Source organism: Mesoplodon densirostris, chromosome X, assembly GCF_025265405.1.
Source record: "Mesoplodon densirostris isolate mMesDen1 chromosome X, mMesDen1 primary haplotype, whole genome shotgun sequence".
NCBI classification, from domain to species: domain Eukaryota; kingdom Metazoa; phylum Chordata; class Mammalia; order Artiodactyla; family Ziphiidae; genus Mesoplodon; species Mesoplodon densirostris.
The window spans coordinates 70,116,129-70,135,268 of NC_082681.1; positions in this window are offsets into that span (position 1 = coordinate 70,116,129).

The following is a 19,140-nucleotide window of genomic DNA, read 5'->3' on the forward strand; positions in this document are numbered from 1 at the left end:
AAGTAGAAAAAGAAGAGGGAAAAAAGAAAACATTTCTGTTAACTAGGATTTGTCAGGTATTGAGGTTCTAGTTAACTGATGTTTTCCTGGGTAAGAATTTTTAAAAGCACCCTATCATGCAGGTTAAAGAAAACAGGTTCTTAATACCATTTTGCATTTCCATACTTTGTTCCGTTAAAGAAAGCAAGAGACAACCTGCCAGAATGACTATATTGAGTCTATTGCTAGAGATGATAAGGTGTGTGCTGCTTTTCTTAGATATGGCAAATAGGGTCTTAGTGGCAACCCCTCCAGTCTTATAATCATATAATAATAAAAATTTACAATTAAAAATAACCTCTGAGTACCTAATCCCCTGTTTAATGCAGCAACCCCCTCCACAATATGCCTAACAATTGGCCATTTAATCCGTTTAAATACTTTTATTGACAGGGACTTTACTATCTCAAAAAAGAGAATTGTCTACTGTTTTACAGCTTTAATGGTCAGAATTTTCTTTCTTAATTTGTGTGAAATCATTCTCCTTTTAACTTCCACATATGGGTCTTATGTTTTACCTCTACATCTGTGTATTCTGCGGAACAGTAAGTTCATGAGTTGCTTCCGGGAACAAAAGAGGAGGTCTTGCAGTTAAACACATTTAGAGTGTGCTGTATTCTTCACCCCCAACTTTGGTGATTCAAAATAATCAACATATTAAAGCCTCTGATAAATCATATTGTAAAGACACCAATTTAATTTTGTTTAACCTAGAATTTCCTAACTTAATTTACTGTGGTATCTTTTATTCTAGATATATGTATAACATATTTTGGAATTATAGTTACTTAAACCCACTTTGGGAAGCACAACTCCATAAAAACACAGAACAAATCCATTCTTCTGTCTATTTGATGGCTTTCAAACAAGAATCATGACTTTGGCAAGTTACTTAACATTTTAACTAGACATCCCCCCCCCCTTTATTACAGGATATATATCTAGTATTCTAGTAACATGGTTTTGAGCCAACTTTACCATCCCAGTTACTCTGTAGATGCACTCCAGTTTACCTACCTGCTTCTTAAAAGAAAAATGCCTATAGTTGCTTCTAACATCTTGAAAGGTAAATTATCTTGAAACTCAGCTGAGTTATTTCTTTCTACTGGTGTTCATTGGTATTATTGAAGGAGACTCCTACCTTAATTCTTAGTGAATCTGCTAATTTGGTCAATATATCTATTTATTCAACAAATATTTATTATGCCAGGAACTAATCTGGGAACTTGGAATATATCAGTCAAAAAAATATATATCCTTGTCTTCATGGAACCTATGTTCTAGGAGAAGGAAGCAAACAATTAATAATAAACAAAATAAATTAATTATATATTATACTAGAAGGTGATAATGCTATGTAATAAAGAAAAAGAAGAGTAGAACATAAGTTATTGGTAGTATTGGGTGGTAACGGGGAGTATTGCAATTTAAAATAAGTTGATCAGGGTTGAAGGCTATATTTTAATAAACAAGGATTCAGAAAACAAGAATTCAGAGACGATGAAATATTTCCCCAGAGAACTGGGGAGAATATTCTCAACAAAGGATACAAACAGTGCAAAGACCCTAAGGTAGGAGAAAGTCTGTTGTGTTCAAGCAATAGCAAGAAAGCAACTCTGGCTGGAAGTGAGTAAGCAAGGCATAGTTGTAGAAAACATGGTTTAAAAGTAATGGAAGAGGGGGCTTCCCTGGTGGTGCAGTGGTTGAGAATCTGCCTGCTAATGCAGGGGACACGGGTTCGAGCCCTGGTCTGGGAAGATCCCACATGCCACGGAGCAACTAGGCCCGTGAGCCACAACTGCTGAGCCTGCGTGTCTGGAGTCTGTGCTCCGCAATAAGAGACGTCACGATAGTGAGAGGCCCGCACACTACAATGAAGAGTGGCCCCCACTTGCCACAACTAGAGAAAGCCTTCACACAGAAACGAAGACCCAACACAGCAAAAATAAATAAATTAATTGATAAACTCCTACCCCCAACACCTTCTTAAAAAAAGCAAGTAATGGAGGAAAAAAAATAATAAAATAAAAGTAATGGAGGGGGCGTATAGGGGCAGCAGATCATGCTGGGCCTTGCAGCTGATTGGAAGGACATTAGCACTGTTCCTCTGAGTGAAATTAGAAACAAGTTAAGTGTTTTGAGAAGAGGAGTGATATGTTGTCAGTAAGCTATTATGTAGAAACGCCAAACAAGTAGTTGAATGTATGAGCCTGTAGTTCAAGAGAGTGATCCTATCTAGATATATAAATCTGTGAGTCTTCAACATAGATATGATATTTAAATTCATGAGACAGGATGAGATCATGAAAGAAGTAAGTAGTGAGTGTACTTAAAGAGATGGTCGAAGGATGACCTCTGGGACATGACAATATTTAAATATCTAGGAGAAGAGGAAGAGCCATTAAATGGCAAGAGGAATCTTATATATTTCTTCTATTATATTTTAGTGAGATATATATATAGTCAATACCTAGATGGAAAAAGCATGGCCTCAGTCTGCTATTCAGAAAATGGTAAAAATATTATTTATACATAATTTGTGATGCTGACAATGTCTTCATGTCCTCTTATCCTTATCAAAACCTGCTCTCCAGTTTTTCTTGTGATAAACATGTGTATAAATATCAATGATAATTTAAACTATGATGTATCCTGGTAGATTGACAATTTAAATGGGTTACAATATCATATGCTATAGAAGTGAAATCCCTTTGGAGGACTATCAGTAAACTTATGTGGAAGCATATTTTTGGTCCAGGAAATTTTCTTAAATGATAACTACACCCCAGATGTAAAATGTACAGTCTAGGTGATTGCATCTTATTTGGAAATAGAGTAAAATATTCATTTGGACTCCACTAATTTAGAATTTATGTTAAAACCCCAAAATTAGGATAACAAAGGTAAGTAATTAGTTGTATGGAGGCTTTGCCTGTACTGTCACCACAGAAACCAGAACCAGCCACAAGAATAGCCAATCTAAGAAAAGACTATAAGCACAAAACAATACATGTCTGATATCAGAGATCTAATTGAAGGCAGCCTCAGAAAGAAAGGTACTGTTAAACTATCAAATCCAAAATGATAGTGGAGAGCAAAAACTGAATTAAAACAAAGAATAAGCAACATTGGTCAGTCAAGAAAGAAATCAATGTAGAGGTAGTGGTTTTCCTAGGCTCTATGTGTGAAAATAGGCTTTATTAAGCAAACCTCTAAGTATCTCTTAGCAAACCTTAGAGATACGAAGGCATTTCTCACATCCTTAAGAGAACAAATTTACTTAAGCCCACATTTTGGACAAATAACTGACATTCCAACTACATATATATTCATTAAAGCAGTCTTCCTGATTGGCAATGCTATATTGCCCCATTAATGTATTCTGTGTAAAACTATTTCTTTAAAAAACATCCTTCCATTCAGGCCTGCATTTCTCTCAAAATAGTTCAAATTAATTGAGGTGTTACTATAAATTCAACTTAGTCTTTGCTCAAGTAATGTATTCCTTTATCTTCTGAAGAGAGAAAAGGGCATAATTGTAGAAGAGAATTGAATCTCTCTTTGGAAACTAAATTCATTTCACACAGTTTGTTAATGATAGGAATGCAAATAACTGGCTACTAGATACTATTTTCCCTTGAAATAGTCTGTAATAGATATTAACAGTAAGGAAATGTAATACTGACTCTCAGCATCCTCTCATATGTTGCCCCTATGGACAATTTACATCAAAGAAAAGAAAATTATTCTATAGATATTATAATTATCTAGAGGCTTTTTAATTTGGCCAGAAAGCAAAAGGTCCATAATTGTGATATCTTTGATTTAGACTCATGGTACATTTTATTCTCATTTTCTCCTATCCTTTCTAATTTTTTTTTCAAAAAGATATAACTGCACATCATTTATTCTTTTTATAACACTGTTGTTTTCTCTGAAGAAATGTAGACTTAGCAAACTGTCCAACTATCTATATTTATTCATGCCTTAGTAATATTTTTCACATGCTTGTCAGTTTGAAGGCATGATTAACATGGAAATAAAAGTTAAGACTGATTTACCTATTAGTAATTCTCACCCTTCTGTGCCAAAAATCACTTCAAAGGAAACTACAAGATGAGCTGGTATACCAGAGCTTTGAAGAACCTATGAAATAAAGAAAGGGAGGCTAGTTATTAAAGACAACAGCTGTCTTAAAGGCAAATACCTCAAACTGAAATGGCAGAAAATTCCAGACATTTAGTAAAGCTACAATCTGTACCACTTGAGCCAAATCAGCTGACTTTTTAGAAAGGTTGCTCACCACAGCCCCAAATTATAAGAATAATGTAATATTATCCCAGTCCTCCTGTAAATTAACATTATATTGGGACTTTGATTCAAGGTAAGCAGAGAGTTTTACTTCAGGACTTATAGTCCTGGGTTTTGGGGAGGGGCATCATAAGAATGAAAACAAAAAGAATATTTCTCCTGGAAAACACTGTTAATTCTCCATGTTAATTTTAAATGCACTGATGTGTGCCTCAGTCAATAGTATAGACATAGAAATCTCAGTCTCCACAACACCATAATGTTTCATATAAAACAACAAAGTAAATTTTTGGAACATCTCCAAACATTTGCTCAAAGTATTTGACCAGTCTTCTTAGAAAGAAATAGTAAAATGTTTTATTTTCATTTTAAGTCACTTCCCTACTTCTTAGGGAAATGTGACTCCATGCATAGGTAGAGTCAATAGAAGTTGTTTTCCTGGCTGGCCCTTAAGGAGAGCTCTACAGACTGTCAATGGTAAACTAAAGCCAAATCATGACAACACCAGGAAATGAAATCACTGCAAGTTAACAGCAATGAGAGTTGAAATCCTAGACCTGCACTCCAAAAAGCAGCCATTATACAACTGTACTTTCCCACTATTTTCAACTGAGATTCTGCTTAGAGTAAACCATAAAGAGGTTAGTGTAGCAGTAGTGAGAATAAGAAAATGACCTTTTATATAGTTAAAAATCAGGGCTCTTAACCAAGCAAAATCTTGGTAGACTATACAATAAAATAGATATTTTGGCAGGGTCAAGTTAGGTGTCTGAAACTAGGTGTCCTAGAAATAAATACAGCAGGATCAGCTCAGTTTATTTGTAGGTAAAAAAAGAAGTTTTTTTTCTCCAAGTCTTTATTTAGGCATTCTAAATATAGAGCAACCTTCGATTCCAGTTATCCTTTCCAGTTCAATTTGGTCACCCACTTGCCCAGTCAGAAGTTCGAGTATCGACATCACTCTTAATTGTTAAACAACCAAGATTTTAAACTCTGAAATTCCTCCTCTGACATTCATTTACATTTGATCTGTCAAGTATTTATTGAGCACCTAGTCATATGTACTAATATGAAGACTTCTTAAAAGTAATTAATAAATATTTCCTTTCTTCCTCAAGATTATCATAATCTACTGTGTATTGAACACACAAACACATATAACTACACCACTAACTCAACTGTAATAAGTATTATCTCTAAACAGCTCTCCCTCTTCCTTACTCCTACATTTCTTCTTTGCCATCATTATTACCTCATGTGCCTCTACCTCTCCATATTCTTGGGAGGGCAATACTGTATTGTTTCCAGGGTAGGCTCTGAAATCAGACTTCTCCATTTTGGAGTTTGGCTGCATCATATGCTAGATACTTAACTTTAGACAAGTACCCTGCTCTACCTTAGATTCTTCATCTGTAAAGTGGTGGTATCTATATTGTAAAGTTTCTGTGTGATAATACTTGTTAAACACTTAGAAAGATGTTTGGTACATAGAAAGTGTTCAATAAATATTAGTTATTATCACCTTACTCTTCAAAAGCTGTCTTCCCTTGCATCCCTTACACCCCTCAGTATAACACAGCTATTTACTGGGACTCTGAGTTGCAACTTAAAATCCCTCACACCCTTCAACTACAACTATCTTTCAATCCCCAAAATATAAGTTATATTATTTGACTTCTCCATTACTCTCTTGCACTATAAATACTCTCTTGCACTATGAATACTCTCTTGTACTATAAATATTGTGAGAAAAATATCAGGAAAATCTTTCTTATTTTCTTTCTACCTCTTCTGCATTGCTGTCTGGGCTTTGCTGGCCTCCCTGTCTATAATGTGCAGTCTCTCCTAGCCATATCTGTAAATCTTCATCCAAAAGTTTAACTTCCACCAAAATGCCTTTCCTGCCCATGCTAACTCACTCCGATCCCTCACTTCACTAACATCCAGTGGTATTTCTGTCTGTACCCATCACTTCTCAATTATTTACTGCTTTATGCTTTATATAACCTACAGTATATAACAGCTCCTCAAAATCGTTAAATAGAGGACTTCTCTAGGTACATACCTATAAGAACAAGCATTAATAAATTGCAAGATCTTGTTTCACTCTTCATGGAACCAATATTCTAATAAAAAACCATGAATGTAAATTTAGAGAAGCCAAATTTCAGCAAGACAATCAATCAATTATCAAGTATTATTTGAACTTAGCATTATATTAGATAGTACATCAGACACATAAGCATAACACTAGGCATCTACCCTAAAGGAACTTAAAATTTCATTGGAGAAATAAGACTCCATGAAAGGGGATAAGATTTGCTATGAATCTTGAGGAACATAAATATTTTGCAAAGGCAAAGAGAAGAAAGAATACTGTTTTAGTCAGAGTAACTATCATGTACTAAGCATTGAGAGAGATGAAAATGAATTAAAAAACATATATAAATACAAATTATCTGCTATCATTTTGGATTTCAGGACATGTTATACACTTCTTGTGGGGAAACAAATTGGTACACATGTTAGGTGGGACAGTTGGGCAATATGTAGCAAAATCCTTAAAGTATACATTTACTATGTTTTTTTATCAAAAAAGAATTAGTAACATGCACAAAACCTTGTACACTTCCATGATTTTGCTTCCTGTCTTGTCTCCTCCACATCTTGCAAGATCTATTAGTTCTACTATATGTATATGAGTATAATGTGTACATATAATTTACATATCATATATTAAAACTATTTTTCCCTTCTCCATGGCCACTCTCTAGTCCATGCCACCATATCATTTACCCTAGACCATTCTAATAATCTTCTAATGGGTGTCTCCACATTTTTCTATCTTCAACCAACTCACTACGGTATAGCAGGAGAAATCTTTTTGCTATCTAAGTCAGATTATTTTTCTCTTCTTATTAAAACTCTTCAATGGCTTTTGTTTTCTTATTAAAACTCCAATGGCTTTTGTTTCCTTATTAAAACTCTTCAAAGGTTTGTTTATTTCACTAGGAAAGAAATGCAAACTCTTGACCATAGCTTATAAAAAAATAACCCTCTTGATCTAGCTTTTGCTTACTTTGTGAATTTTATTTCAGGCAACTTTCTCCACAATTACTTAAGCTCTTGCCATACTGTATGTCTTTGAGTCTCTCAAACCTAAAATCTCTTTACCACCTTAAGGTTTTCACATATTGCTGCATTTTTCTTGCAATGCTATTCTCTACACACCAACCACTGTGTCCCCACTCCTCCCTGAAACACACAAAGACACACACACACACACACACACACACATTGTCCCATGTCTGACTCCTTCTCATCATTCAAGTCTAGGTGTAAATATTACCTCCTAAGTGCCTTCTCCAACTATCTTAGCTAAAGTAGTCTTACTGCCACTTCTTTGGTCTCTATAATTCTGTTCATTTTCTTCATAAGACTCATTACTTTTTTAAATTATACACTTATTTCTTTATTTAGTTATTGTCTATTTCTTCACTAGATTATGCTTTCCCTGCATCAGGGAACTTGCCTGATTTATTCACCAATATTTACCCCTTCCTTGCACAGTGGCTTATACATAGTAAGCACTTAATAAGCACTTGTTGTGTGAAATAATATACAAGAACATTTATTGTAGCATTTACAATATAAGAAATAGAAACAAACAAAATTCCCAATGATAAGGTAACTTTAATGAATTATGCTAGAAATATATGGTAGAATATATGCACCTCTTAAAGATTATGTTGCAAAGATTAATAATGACATTGGACAGAAATCATTATGTGAGATTTAATTTTCCAAAAAGATACAAAACTATTAATATATGGTATGGTATCCACATTTTTTAAATAAAATAAATATGTATATAGGGAAACACTCAACAGATATACAAGATATTAACATTGGTTATCTTTATATTTTGAGCTTATAGATGATATTTATTTTCCAATTCTTGATAATTTTCCATATTTTACAAGTACAAAATAATTATTTAAAATTCAAATGCCAGAGTTTCAACAAAATTTAAACAGATAAGAATTTAGTTAAAATGCAAAAGCTATTTAACATTTTGAGAGGATTTGTGGCTATAAATTAAGGTTGAATTTAAGATCAGTTCAAATTGGTTTATACCTAAACAATTGTACATTCCTTGACTGTATAATCAAAGTATAGGATAGTTTACTTTTATATTATGGTGAAGCATAGAGAGTATATCCAGGTATGAAAGAGACAACATCATTGTCAATTTAATTTTCTCTATATATAAAACATTTTTTCTGGTCTACAAATTCTATTTTTACCTAGAGTAATGTCAGCTTAAAATATAACCCTCACATACTGAGCAGTTTTGTCAAAAAAAAAAATGGGGGAGGGGCTTCCTTGGTGGTGCAGTGGTTGAGGGTCCGCCTGCTGATGCAGAGGGCACGGGTTCGTGCCCCGGTCTGGGAGGATCCCACATGCCATGGAGCGGCTGGGCCCGTGGGCCATGGCTGCTGGGCCTGTGCATCTGGAGCCTGTGCTCCACTATGGGAGAGGTCACGGCAGTGAGAGGCCCACGTACAGCAAAAAAAAAAATATTAATAAATGGGGGAGATTATAAATGTTTATATCTGTCATCTAACTATTTAGGAGGAAAAGATCACAGCCAATATTTCAGAAATAAGTGCATAAATTGTTAAATTCAAACTTTTTACAACTCAACTGGGGAAAATTTCACATATATAGATAAGAAAAGTAGTTGTTTATGCAAAATTTGTATCAAAGGCACATTTACCTGTAGTCAGTCATTTACATTTTACTTCTTTTCATAACCGTTCCTCTTCATGTAAAGGGTGTATAAACACAAACATGCACACACTTACTCTTGCACACGCCTGCATGCACACACACACAAACACACACACAGCTTTCTAATATGTCCCTATGAGGTAATGTGAAAATATAATCAGGAAGCCACCTCCAGCTTTATAACATGCAGCAGTGGCAAAGGGCACACCACACACAAACAGAAATACCCCAACCAGACCAAAACCAACAGCTAATATAATAAAGATTGTCCAGAAGCCTCTGTACACTGGAGAGTGAGAAGGAAAATGGATATGTTAGAAAGTAATCTATAAATTAGTATTAAACCTTGAAACCAATCTATCATTTGTGATAGACATTTTTTGTTTGGTTTTCCAGCTTTACAGCTATTTGTATAAGTGCCTGAGAGACTCTTTTCCATTCTTCACCTAACTTTCCCTTATACATCTTTCAAAACACAATTTCGATAAATAATCCTTACTAGAAGTCTTCCCTTACTACTATAGTATGGGTTAGAGGCTCCTTCAACATTCTATCATAGCATTCTTTGTTCAGCTTTATAAAGAAATTGATCACACTAGACTGTTATCTGTTTTCTTTTCTATATCCTCCAATAGGCTTAGAGTTACTTGAGGGCAAACATTATTTTTTATTCATTCCCAGTACCTACAAATGGCTAGCATATAGTAGGCCTCAAGAGATATTTGCTTCATTGAATCATATGCATTCATTAAGTTTCAATTCTAAAAGGACCAACAGAATATTTTCCCAACTTTAACATGCTTCCTGGATTTAAGTTCTCTGACTATGAGCATTCTCAAAAACTTGTGACTGATTTCCCACATGTGCACTAAACCAGAAAGTAGGACCCGAAATTGAGTGGTCAAAAAACAATATTCCTGACTCCTAATCCTTTATCCATGCCTTGTACCTCTTTTTCTTCCCACACAAAATTTACCAGCATCTGCCAGTATCTGTTTAACTTAAACCCATGCTGTTCTTTCTAACAACCTATCCCTCTCCTGACAGGCAATTGTTCCTTTCCTTCCACCAACCTTTCTGAGTGATTGTGTTCCTGTACAGGAGGTATATGTGAGCAGACTAAATTTCCCTCACAAATATTTCATATATGTAAGTGTATTCTAAAAATGAAAAATGAGCTATCTTTATTTTCCTGAAACTCCAAAGTAAAGGACTGTGGAGCTCAGGATTGCATATATTTTACCCTTGCTAGGAGAGTGCTTAATGATCTTCTGAGAAAGGAATTCTACATGATTATTCCTAATATACACTAACTGCAGTGTAGTACTGAAAGCAATTATCTGAATTGTAAAATGGATCAATTAATAATTTTCTTTGATGCATCTGGGTCATTCAGAAAAATAAGTGAAATGTGGATTTTAATTTTCCAGAAAGTATTTCAATTCTTTAAACAATGAATGTAAACACTTTTTTAACGATAATTTTTAAAACATTCTTCTGTCTTATTGCTTTCGGTGTTTTACCCCAGAACTGAAACAACTTTCATATACTCTCTTTTATCTTTACAAATCCTAGTAACTGGGAGCTTTGAAGTGTGTTTTAAATCAAGAGCCATCAGCCTGAGAAGCTACCTTGTGGCAGATCAGGGAGTGGAATAGGCATGTGAAAACTGACAATAATTACTCTATCTTGCACTTATGTAGAACCTTTAACCTCCTTCAAGGAATTTGCACAGTCTAGCCTCCACTATTTTTGAAAGAAGTGCTTTGAAGTTCCTGGTATTATGGAACATAGGTTCATATTAAAGGCTGTAGTTAGCTATTTGCTTGATTGTAAGTGACAACAACATCTTCATTTTAAAGTATGCAGCTATCCCTACAGCAGAAATAGCATCAGCAACAGAAAGAGGCAGCGCTCTCCTCAAACACTGTAACTAAGAAAATAATATTCCTTTTGTCAATCTTCCATGAAAAGGTAGCATTAAACCCTAAGAAAAACGTCAACATGTTTGTTTATTCACCTCCCTAAGGTTCCCAGAATGAATGACAATTTAAAATTCATCACTTAAAATGAAACAAACATCCAATCAATTCAAATATCAGTTCCAGTAAAAGAACACCATGTAAGAGCAAATACTATGTAAAATTCCTTGTGTATGAGGATATAATGTCCATAAAAATATTATTTACATGTGTTGCTTTTATTGGTGGCCATGATGCCTTTTGTGAATTTTTTGACATGCACCTGAAAGTACAATTTTCTCCAAGCTAAGAAACCTGTAGTAATTTACTTAGCTTTTCTCAGTCTCAGAAGTAAAAAGGGACAATAATAACTCAGGGTAATGGTGATGATGGAATGATACGTTTTATGTAAGAACATAGAGTGTTTAACAAATGATAGCTTATTATTATTAATTATTATTATTATTATTTCAATCATAATACCTTTTTATGGCATTTCCTTTGGAGCTTAAAACCATAAAGTTTCAAAAAAAAAAACAATTAACCAAACTGCCCCTTGTAATTTTCTTTAGCTTAGGTTGTTTAAGAAATGGAACAGTGAAAAGAACACTTTGCTAGGATTAGTAGACCTGCATGCTTGTACTGGTTCTGACCTGTACTTGCCTTGTGGCCCAAAGCAAATCCCTTCATACCAGTGTGCCTCATTTTCTACCTCCGGTCAAATGTAGATAATAAACCTTGTTTATCCTTACACACAGGACAAAGCAAGCCATTTTGTTGTAAGTGCTTTCATGGTCATTTTTTCAGCCTGGGGATTAAATGCATTTACACATGTATCATTTAACCTGGTGCCTGGGCAACAGTAAGTGCTCAATAAGTATTAACTGCCATCATCTTCTTTGACTGAGCATGGCATTTTTATCTGGAATGTGGACATTTTTCTGCAACCATAAAATTTCCATACTAAAATTTAAAATTTTTATATTTTTATTACCAAATAATGTATGAAATAACTCATCCATAACCTCACCCCACCATCACCTCCCATTCCTCAGATGGAACGATGGAATTAGAAGAAAAGTGATGAGGTTAAGTTCAGAAATGGAGTGATATTCAAATAGCATATATGTATGTTTTGAATATTACTCAGAAAAATTTTAGATGACTTGTGTTACTTGTATTTTAGCCCATGCAATAGTTTACTATAAAAAAACTTGTTTGTATTTTAGTCCATGTAATAATGCCTTTGTCAAGAAAGTATGTTCAACTGCCCCCAAAACATCCATGAAAATGTCCATATTGAAGTCTCATATACCAGAGAGCTCCTTTGAGATCTTTTGTGATGGTAAAATAAGGTAATACATGTGAAAGTGCTTTGCTATATATTGTTAGTAGTGGATTAGATGTGTTATGTGCTTCTTGACTGCTCTTTAGTTTGCTTACAATCCAATGTAACTATAGTAATTGTGGGTGAAATAATGTGATGTTTGGATTTGATTTAAAATACTTCCCCCAAAGAGGGGGAAAGGAATAAATGAAAAAAGACTGGCAAAATGCTGATAATTTTTAAAGCTGAGTGCTGGTTTTATGTGGCTTTATAATGTTATTTAGTATGCCAGTCTATTTATTATTGTGTATGTTAAAATATTTCTAATTAGGGGTTTAAAGAAATCAAATGTAACACATTCCAGATAAGAAGATGATTCCACCTAACCTCCAGTGCTAGGGAATGGAAATGGAATATGTTTCTGAATTTTGCTGACATGGATTTGCATGGAAACCTTTGAATTATCTTGCTTAGTTCTATTTTTTATCAGTGTAGTGTAATGATCAAGATTACAGGTTTTGAAATAAAAAAAATACTTGATTCTTATTTCGGGTTCTACAACTTCTAATCTCTCTGAGCATCAGTTTCCTCATCTGTAATATGGGGCTAATAATACCTAGCTTATAGATTCATGTTAGAAGGAAATTAGATTCATCTTCATGCTTAGTATCTAGCAGATTTTCAAATTTTGTTTCCTTTCCTTTTCATTTTATTTGCATCCAGTGTCACATAATGTGGTTGGGTAAAATCTACTCTGTAGCTGGAGTATATAAGAAGAGATTACCAATTCAGATCAAAATCTAGCATAAAACATTGATATCATTAATACTATTTTTTTGTTAAGTAAATATCTTGGCCATATACATCAAGAATCCTGGAGATATGTTTCAAAACTCACCTGTAGTTGCATCAAAGGAAGGATGTGGGAAAGCTCCAAGAGTAATTGACACAGGAAAGAGATACCCAGGAATACAGCGCTTGGGATGATGCTGGTTCACTGCAAAAAAGCAAGTATAACTTATTTTGAATTTGAACACCTAGAAAATTAAACTGATTATTTATGCAACAGACAAGTTAATGAAATATTGTAATCAAGGACAATGAATAATGAGATGAAAATATCTTGTAGATAAATTGGTGGGGCACAGAGGAGGGGAAATAACTTGCCCAAAGGTCATACACAGAAACGTGGGAACCAGAATCCATGTATACTAACTATAATTCAATGCCTTTTTCAATATCCCTGTCTCCTTTGATATTTTTTTGCACCTTTAACTTATTCAGCATGTATTATATACCAAAAATAACTAAGGTAGATACTGTGGAGATTATTTAGTCTCCAGCTTCAAAGAGATTACAATCAAATGGTGGAAATAAACACACATGTCCAGGAGATATAATTAACTGTAGTCTGTTCCAAGGAATGTAAAATATGCTAAAGATATTCATCTAGGTGACTAAACGGAGAAAGATTAATACTAACTGAGAAGTACCAAGGAGGCATTATAAAAATTATAGAATTTGACTTTGACTTTGAAGTATGAGTATAGGTTTATCAAGTGAGAGTAGGATGAAGAACATTTTAGATAGAAAATAAGGCACAGGCAGAGGCCATGACATATGAAATTAAAAGGCATATTTGGGACAAGAACCTAGATTTCAACAATGGAAGAGAAGTAAGGAGATTTCCACTTTCCAAAAAGTTCATAGAGTGTTATAGGGACAAACCATAGCTACCTGTTTGGCAATAATGCACAGTGGTACCATTCTCATTTTATTTTCCAACTAAGAAACAAACCAAATTAACAGGAGTGTGAGACACAACCTTACAAATTATAATATATAACAATATGGCATAGGCCAAATCATCTGGAAGTAAGTTAACTACATGGATGTCAGGTGCTTGTAGTTATGGCAACCAATATATTGGATGACAGAATCAGGATGCAAAAAGATCTCAAAAATATTTTGAACTTAGCACAGTGAAATTTAACATGTATAAATATAAAGTCATATATTTAATCTCAAAATGTAATTTGTACCCTACAGAATGGGAAACACATAGATAAACAGAAAATAATGCAAAAATAAAATAAGTCAATGGATTGACTGTAAAATAAATATAAGTTAATTGTGTTTTAGGCATTCCAAAATGGTAATGCCATTTTATGCTGCATGAATAAAGAGGGTGTATTAAAAAAAAAAGTACTATGCATCTGGAGTACTATGTTAATGGTAGATGCTTCATTTTAAGAGGGTCATGAGCAAATTAGAGCTCACACAATGATGAGTGACTAAATTGGTGACAATAAGAAATAACATCCTGTTAGAAACAACAGAATGAAAGGAGGCTATTTAAGCATAGAAATATGTGGCAAAAGTGAAGATGAGAAGGTACAAATGATAATGCTAAATAGTCACATGAGGAGCTATCATAGAGGTGCTCGACTTAAGGAACAGAGGGAATGTTACCCAAAGTTTCTGCCCTAATTTACATTGCCTTTAGTAATATATAAAGGTTCCAGTTTCTCCACATCCTCCCTAACACTTGTTACCTTTTTTCTATAGTCATCTTAGTGGGTGTGAAATTGTATTACACTGTGGTTTTGATATTCATTTCCCAGATTGTTAATGATGTTGAGCATATTTTATGCCTTTATTAGCCATTTGTATATCTTCTTTGGAAAAATATCTATTCATTTAAAAAAATAATTGGGTTATTTGTCTTTTCATTATTGAATTTTAAGATTTCTTTTATTATTCTGGGTACAAGTCCCTTGTGAGATACATAATTTGTAAATATTTCTGCCATTATGTTAATTGTCTTTTTATTTGCAGCACAAAAAATCAAAATTTAATGAAGCTCAAGTTATCTATTTTTTGACTTGTATATATATATATTTTTTAACATATTTTTTACTTGATTTTTTTTAAATCACAGTATAGTTGATTTACAATGTTGTGTTAATTTCAGTTGTACACCAAAGAGATTCAGTTTTATATATATATATATATATATATATATATATATATATATATATATATATATATATATGTATATGTATATTTGTCTTTTCTCTTATAGGTTATTACAAAATATTGAGTATAGTTCCCTGTACTATACAGTACATCCTTGTTGGTTATCTATTTTATATATAGTAGTGTGTATATTTTAATTCCAAACTCATACTTTATCACTCCTCTCCCCTCCTTTCCATTTTGGTAAGAATACATTTGTTTTCTATGTCTGGGGGTCTGTTTCTATTTTGTATATAATTTCATTTGTATTTTTTATTTAGATTCCATAAATAAGTGATATCATATGATATTTGTTTTTCTCTGTCTAGCTTACTTCACTTAGTATCTCTAGGTCCATCCATGAGGATAGCCCCCCTTCTAGGAAATCCATCAGTGGGTGCTGGGACATATCCCACTATCCCAGGAGGACATGGATAGCTCTCCCCACTAGGAAATACAACCAGAGGAGAGGCTAAAACCACAGCTGAGCCCCAAGGGCCGTGTGACTAAGGAAGAAGAGCTGAAATCTCTCCTTGCATATGAGTTAAATGTCCATAAACAGAGGAATGGATAAAGAAGATGAAGTACATATATACAAGGGAATTTTACTCAGCCATAAAAAAGAACAAAATAATGCCATTTACAGCAACATGGATGGACCTAGAGATTATCATACTGAGTGAAGTAAGTCAGACACAGAAAGACAAATATCATATGATATCACTTATATGTGGAATCTAAAAAAAGGGTACAAATGAACTTATTTACAAAACAGAAGTAGAGTCACAGATGTAGAAAACAAACTTATGGTTACCAGGGGATAAGGGTGGGAGGGATAAACTGGGAGAATGGGATTGACATATATACAATACTATATATAAAATAGATAACTCATAAGAAACTTCTGCATAACAGGGAACTCTACTCAATACTCTGTAATGGCCTATTATGGGAAAAGAATCTAAAGAAAGAATGGTTATATGTGTATGTATTGATATAACTGATTCACTTTGCTGTACACCTGAAACTAACACAGCATTGTAAATCAAGTATACTCCAATAATTTTTTTTTAAAGGCACTTTACAAAAGAGCAATAAATTTACCTCTAGCAGTATCCCACAATTTAGGGCATACTGTGTCTTCATTTTCATTCACCACAAAGTAGTTTCTCCTTTAACCAACTGGTCATTAAGATGTATGTTGTTGGGGGCTTCCCTGGTGGTGCAGTGGTTGAGAGTCTGCCTGCTGATGCAGGGGACACGGGTTCGTGCCCCAGTCCGGGAAGATCCTACATGCTGTGGAGTGGCTAGGCCCGTGAGCCATGGCTGCTGAGCCTGTCCATCAAGAGCCTGTGCTCCGCAACGGGAGAAGCCACAATAGTGAGCGTCCCCTGTATCGCAAAAAATAAAAAAATAAAAAAATAGAAAATAGTATGTTGTTGGGAGATCCCTGTTTGCCTTGCAGTTAATATTCTAGGCTTTCACTGCCCTGGCCCAGGTTCAATCCCTGGTTGGGGAATCGAGATCCTGAAAGCCGTGTGGTGTGGCCAGAAAAAAAAAATGTGTGTTGTTTAATTTCCACATATTTGACGGTTTCCAAATTTAGTTTTGTTATATATTTGTTATCTCATTCAATTTTGTTTGGGAAAAGTACTTAGTATGATTTTAATCCTTTTAACATTATTGAGAATTGTATGACCTAGCATATGGTCTATACTGGAGAATGTTCCATTTGCACTTTAGAAAAATGTGTATTCTGCTCTTGTTGGGTGGAATATTCTGCAGATGTCTGCTTAATCTAGTTAGTTTACGGTGTTAGTCAAGTGGTCTTTTTCCTCATTGATCTTCTGCCTCATTGTTCTAGCCATTATTGAAAGTGGGTTGCTGAAGTCTCTATTATTGTTGAATATAATATTTCTCTCTTCCATTCTGTGTTTGCTTCATGTATTTTGAGACTCTGTCATTATATGCATGCATGTTTTTTTAATAAATTTATTTATTTATTCCTGGCTACATTGGGTCTTTGTTGCTGTGCACAGGCTTTCTCTAGCTGCAGTGAGAAGGGGCTACTCTTCGATGCAGTGCATGGGATTCTCATTGCAGTGGCTTCTCTTGTTGTGGAGCACAGGCTCTAGGCACATGGGCTTACGTAGTTGTGGCACACAGGCTCAGTAGTTGTGGCACATGGGCTTACTTGCTTTGTGGCATGTAGGAGCTTCCCAGACCAGGGATCAAACCAATGTCCCCTGCATTGGCACGCAGATTCTTAACCATTGTGCCACCAGGGAAGCCCTGCATACATGTTTAAAATTGTTATACATCCCTGGTAGACGGACTCTTTTATCATTATGAAATATCCGTCTTTATCTCTAGTAAAAAAAAAAATTGTCTCATTTGCTTGATATTAGTATAGCAACTCTGACCCTTTTATGGTTGTTGTTTGCCTAGTACACCACTTTCCATCCTTTTTCTTTCAACATATTTGTTCCTGAATCTAAAGTTTGTTTCCTGTAGACAACATGTAGTTGGGTGCTCTTTATATAACACTGTTGTTTATTATATTTATTCCATTTATATTTAATGTTATTATTGGTATTACTGGGTTTATATCTGCCATTTTGCTTTTTTTTAACATTTTTATTGGAGTATAATTACTTTACAATGTTGTGTTAGTTTCTGCTTTATAACAAAGTGAATCAGCTATACATATACATGTATCTCCATCTCTCCTCCTTCTTGCGTCTCTCTCCCACCCTCCCTATCCCACCCGTCTAGGTGGTCACAAAGCACTGAGCTGATCTCCCTGTGCTATGTGGCAGTTGCTTTTAATTTTTTATATAACTTATATATTTTCCATTCCTCTATTTATCCTTTATTGTCTTTTCTTTGTATTAAATGGATATTTTCTTGTCCAAAATTTATATCCCTTCAATAATGGTTAACCTTATATTTTTAGTTATTTTCTTAGCGGTTGCTCTGGGCATACAATTTGCATTCAACTTATCGAAATATACTTCAAATTTATACTGACTTAGTTGCAGTAATATATAGAACATTTAATTCTATATATCTCTATTTTCTTTCCAAATTTGTCTTGCCAAAAACCTGAACACCCATGTGGTGATGTACAATAGGGAAATATTTTTACCAGTCTGGTGCTTCTCCTGGAAGAGAGAGGTGTTTGTGCTCCACATCAAACAACCCCAACCTCTGGGGTCTACACAAGAGAGATGAGCCCCCAAAATATCTGGCTTAGAAAACTAATGGGACTTATGTCCATCAGACCCAAAGTACTCTAGGAAATGGAGATTTTCCTTTTTAAGGGCTTACATGTAGTCTCAATCACCCTGAGAACTAGCAAAAAAACAGCAGTTTGAAAAGTACCTGACCATATGTAAAGGAGACTCATTTGCAATCTAAAGGCATCTGCTGGAGGAGCAGGGTATAGTTGAAACTCTCCCTAAAGATGGAGTACTGATCGATGCCATTATTACACTCCCGACCTACCCTACTAACATGGGGGGTGAAATGTGTTTCTTCATAACAAGAAAATATAAAAAGTAAAAATCTCACTGAAAAGGGAAATATAGAGTAAAGATAGTGGATTAATCACTTATATAGTTACTATTAAGGTTAAAAAATGTTATAAAATTAATTTAAATTACAGTAATCTGTTAAGGGATACATAAA